Raw genomic sequence first — 6,000 nt, 5'->3', positions numbered from 1 at the left:
TCCTAACATAGAAAAAAGAACAACAATTTCTAGAAATATGTAAGAAAACCTAGACTACATGTTATTTCTCTGTCCTCCCGTCCGCTTGTGTCTGGCCCTCTCAACCAGTTTTCATTAGACATTCTTACGATATCATTTGCTTACATGATTCCACCATTTTGAGTATTTTATTCCCTCGGCATGTTTCTCATTTACATCTATACGCTTTGTAAATGAGCTTTAGCTATCGTCTTAGCTGATATTTTCCTCACACTTATTGCTTATGGTATGGTGTGGTTTTAACACATTACTTCATAGTAAGTAAAAGTTCATTGGTGGTCTTTTTCTATTGATTTTATCATTGGTTTCTCATTCATAGAAGTGTATTCAGATATCCAATAGGTACTTTTTTTAAGGGGGTATATTATCCAATATCTTCTCGTCATTCGCAGTGGGCGAGGCGAGAGGGAATGTCAGACTCTTACTAAACAAAAAACACCTCGTTCCTACTTCTGCCCTTCGAGCCGGATCTCCGGTAAACCCGCAAGGTAGTCCGCAGCTTCGGATCAGGCATCAGCCCTACTGGGCCCCATCTGATCTAATAGGTACTACATTATGATTTGTGCACCTAACATCTACTTTTCTATAAGATCCCTGTATAGTAGAGCGAGATCAGTGCCACATCGGGTTAAATCTCGTACTCTGTGCCGTTACTGAGAATTTGGTGTAAACAAAATATTTAGGAAACTATGGCATATCATAATGGATTTAAATACACCTGAAACCGCTTCTTCCGAGAACATTAACTGTGATTTTAATCTACACACAATAGCTACCACAAAACAAGTTATAAAAAATGTAAATATTATTTTAAGATGACTCAAAATACACTAATAAGCAAAGTTTGAGTTATGTGAACCCTCGTGGTGTGGGGTTCTCATCCCTTACAGTGCACTGTGTAGCGTCCCCTTGTGACAGATAAAAATAATAACGGTAACATTTATCAACCGACATTTGAATATGGCTGTCTTCGGTATGTTTATGTGCGTAAACAGAAGATATACAAAATAACATTGAGTCATTGATGTTATTGTTTTACGTGGAGGTTATGAAATTACTGAAGATTATAAGAATTAATCAAATGTGTATAGATTACGCTAAGTAATGCAGCGGCCCGTGTGAATTGTGATTTGAATTTACTTGAAGACATGATCTGTGGAGCGACTTGTAGTTTACCAGAGCAAGTTAGCAGCTCAAGTCTCTGATGTTTATGAACTTAGTCCCTTAGAAAACTGCTTTACAAACACACAAAATGGGTGGTACAGTATGCAAATTTTGATGACGTCTGACTAACCTTTTTTAAGGCAGAAAATCATCCAATGACTTCTTCCCCGCCTTAAGCGAGAGGGAGTGTCAGACTCTTACTGACTAAAAACCACCCCGTTCCTACTCCTGCTTTTCGAGTCGGAGCCCCAGTAAACCTGCTAGGTAGTCCGCAGCTCCAGGTGTCTGACTAGCTTACCTTTTTATGTGACGGCCACAAACGACTCTGCCAAGACGTAAACAGATATGCACGTACCATATACATAACTTATACCTAACCCAATATACATATTACCTCGCAATTTTCACCAATCATAAAGTACAGTACGTATACAAAGCAAGCTATAACAACAGTTAGCGGTGTAGCTGTTTACCTGTACACCGCAGTAATAAAGTAATTTAGCTGACGCGGCTTCAGTCCGCCCGTCATGAATATCAACAAGGGAGTTTGGCGTCATCGTCGCCTTTATGCCGCAAAACTTGGCCAGACACCCCCGCCATTCAGGGTTAGTTATAAACAAAAAGGTTCGTAATATGCCTGCGGTTACTAGTAATAAACTTTAAAATGGTTGGTGTATATATTTTGGTTATGTTTTATGGTTATTTGGTTTAACAGTTAGTTATTGATTGCATTAAAACAAATGTTAAAATATTTGATCAATCAGTGTAAAATGTACTATTAGGTGTCATCTACTAGAAAATTACATTTAAAGTAGAATTAAGATAATACCTAGTTACTTAATGGTACACACGCTTATTTACTTTATATAGATAGTAGATACATTCATTCGAAATGACATAATACATAACCATGCTTTTTAGAAAGAGAAAACGCTATATTGCTCGCCTTGTCATTTAGTGACGTCATTGATGAGTCGTTTGTCTTACTTTTACGGTTTGAATTAGGAATTCTAATTAGAATTCAAATTATAGTTTACTGCACTGCTGCAGGTAAATATTTTTAAAATTACGAGTCCATTCCTGCAAGACTGGTGCAAAACCAAAGGAAAGGAAATCATACATTATGCATGCTGCTTTTCGAATAAAGTTCCCAATATATTTATGTCACTCACATGTCTCCAGTTTTTACGAGTTATGTTGTAGTAGCCTCAATCTATGCTGAATAGCATAAGCATAGGTAGAAACTAGGAACTTGGAAATTATGCCTAACTTAAAACAGATGTAATAGCTAAGCTGTGAAACTATATGACCGTTTCCACTGACACTAAGCTATGTAGCTGTGCGAGGAAGATGCGCAGCTCGAGTATGCGATGTATTGATAGTAGGAAAGCCATCCATAGCACGCATCTTTCCATATAAAAAAACATAGCTTAGCTGAGTCCGTTTCCACCAGTGCTAAGTGTACCAATAAATATGATTGGTGGAAGCCAAACGCATCGACAACAACATAGCATAGCACATCTCTGGTAGAAAAACTCTCTTATACAATTTCAAAATTCTAACATTTACCAACCGACGATAGAGTTTTACTAATTCATTTATTGGCTTCCGAAATAGGATTTGTCAATTCGTTTGCATGATAAAAGCTATGTAGAACCGTTTGTAGTTTCCATTCTAAGCTTAAAGACTCAAAGGGATTTTTTTATTTGATGGATTTAATCAATGTAATGGATAAAATGCCTGTAGGTCTCGGATTAATATGTTTCTATCTCCATTTTTCAATTACTTTTTGGCCACAGCGGATCAATAGTTTCCTTCTACGTAATAAGTATTTATATACAATTCTATATTGATATTTTTAATATCCTTCGCGGCATGTTTATAAGAATTATGAAATATGTTATTATTGGGAGCTTTTATGTCATGATGAAGTACGTTATTTGTGATTTGATTATTATTACTCAGTAGTTCTGAGCATATGCTACTAATAATCATATTTGTAATGCTACTAATAAAAAAAGTTTAAGTATGTACACATAGTATCTAGCTATCATTGTTCTTGGTTTGTATCAATAACCTAATACTTATATTACATTATTAATTATACGTATTTCTTAGTATAGAAGACAAGTAGCAATTACATTTGCGAACATTAAGATAAAAGCATCCCTATATTTTAAGTCGCACGCCGTCATAAAGTGACCACAGACTACCAATAAACATTACAAAGTAAAGACCAATAAACAAATTAATAAAACGTTTAACTAGTATGTTCTAGAAATCTAGGAACACTAAGTTACCAGCTTAACTCGTTTAATAACCTATTTAACGATGTTATTCGAGATTATGTTCAACACCTACTAAGTAATGTATTCCAGAGGCTTCAAGTAAAACTGCAATATTCTAATGTAATTCAATTATGTAAATGGTGAAGCGAGTTATTTTTGTATCGAGACTCCTTTTGCGCAAACTAATGAGGTGTTGGATCCTGCATTACTACTTTATTCACACCTTAGCGGACCTTAGAGGATTTATGCAGAAACTGGCCACTTAGAATTCTCCGTACGCTTTATTTTTTCCGCCATGTTGTTTATGTACACTATTTTAAATTCGGAACGAATGTTTGAATTGAATGTGGAATTGCAGATTTGTTGTTTACTAGTATTGCTGCTTATGTGAAATGCGTTTACTATTATTGCAATATTTTAATTAGGTAAGTGCGTAAGTCAGTACCTATTAAAAATAATTGTTTTGCTAAAGCAAATTGGTAAAATTGAACTTTGTTGTTTTGTATTTCTGAATATCGGTAGATAGCTATGTTAATAGAAGTACTTATCTTTATATATATAATTCTTCTGTAAGTGTGTATGTCACTGAACTTTGATGAAATTTTTTGTGTGTGGACAAGGGGATCTGAGAATGGTTTAGATTCACAATTTTGTCCGCTGGACAATGATTTTTTGATTATATTTTAATTTATCAGTAGTTGTTGATTTTGGAATGTTTTACATTGGTTCCGACAGACGGCGCTACCATCGCAGTCTCAAATATTAATGACGTTAGATATTGTCATAACATTTGAATACCGTAACTATTTTCATCAAAAAGATCCATAATGTTTTAGCTTATTAAAAAAAGTTTAAAATTTTCAAATTAAAGACCGCTAGTCTAATATATTATTAGTATCGAAATATAGTATACTAAATAGTTTGAATATTTGATATTGTTTGTTTACTACGAAGGTTAAAAGAAATGTAGCATAAATGTGTTTGCTTAAAATACTTATTTATTTTACCAGCATTAACTATAATTAAATAACTATAGAGTAATAAATATAAATAATAAGGTTAAATAAATAGTAAACAGCTATTTACAATTCCAAGAAACATAATAATATTAACTAAACTAAACGAACAACGCTTAGTTTTCTACTTAAACTTAACTACTTAACCTAAAACTTTTTAAACTTAAGCAACTCTAAGTTATACAAAATCAAATTGTGTATAAATAAATAAAATTATACAAATGAAAATCTTTATACATGTTTTGCTACTTAACTTTGGCTAAGTTAATTTAGAATGTAGCTTCTTTTGTTTTTGAGTCAATGTACCTTTGGAATAAAAAGGTATTGCATGACCTAAGGTGAGACGTGGACACTGGCACGTCTTTAGAGTTCAAAGTCGCTTAGCAAATTATAGGGAGAGTATGTTTCTTTAAGATGGTTTAAAAGGAATGCTGAATTGAAATGTTTTATACAAATTTAATCTTAATGCAATTGGTTGGTTATAGGTGTTGTCATAAACATAGCAAACTCAGTATTCGGTACCGTGTCAAAAATATTTTTTCATAAGTATTACAAGTAATTTATGTGTGGCAGAATCATGCTTCGGCACGAATGGGCCGGCCCGATCGGAGTGATACCGCGGCCTTACAGAAAACCGACGGGAAATTACGCTTGCGTGGTGTTTTGGGTGTACATGGGCAGCGGCGATTGCTTACCATCTGTTTGTTCCGTCTGCTCGTTTACTGGCTTATATCATAGAAAAACTAGTACCTAGTTAGAGTCAGTGAGTCAAATCTATCGGTTTTCCAGTGTCACCACCAAAACTATTTCAGAAAAAGCATGAGAGAAATAAAATAACTTTCTTCTCTGGTCGTTCTTAATCAATAAAACTATAAATATCTTATCCAGTTCACTTCCTACATCTATTTAGAATAAGGTGATAACCACACCACGTTATAAGAACCAGATAACTCAAGACGCTGTTGACAGTAATGTATGCAATCTTTATTGATATCTGCCAATAAAAGTTTACTATAAAATGGACTATAAAACCCTACACTTATCTAAGATGACCATCATTTACACATCTAATTGAAACGTTGTTGCTTACGTAATATGGCTGATTTTGTGTTTTCCTTAATGAAGCAATGTTAGTTTTAAGGAATTTTCAATTCACCTTAGCCATGTGACATCAGCTGCGGATTGCCTAGCGGGTTACCGGGGCTTCGGCTCGAAAAGCAGGAAGGGTGGTCGGAACGGGGTGTTTTTAGTAAGTAAGAGTCTAACACTGCCTCTCGCCTCGCCCAAGGCAGAAGAAGTTATTGGATGATCCCCCCTCCTCTAAAACCCATGTGACGTCAGAGTTTGTCATCAGCCCTGCTCCTGCCGCGGGTATCGTAAAAGTTGACTAAGGGACTATATTCTATTATTTAACAAGGACCAGCGTTTGCCAAGCGTGGTGATAATCACCATGTTGTATGTAAAGTCCTCTTTTGCCGAGGAGGTCCATAGTC

The sequence above is a fragment of the Spodoptera frugiperda genome, chromosome 2, assembly GCF_023101765.2.
Source record: "Spodoptera frugiperda isolate SF20-4 chromosome 2, AGI-APGP_CSIRO_Sfru_2.0, whole genome shotgun sequence".
Lineage (NCBI taxonomy): Eukaryota > Metazoa > Arthropoda > Insecta > Lepidoptera > Noctuidae > Spodoptera > Spodoptera frugiperda.
Note: the sequence above shows the minus strand (reverse complement) of the source record.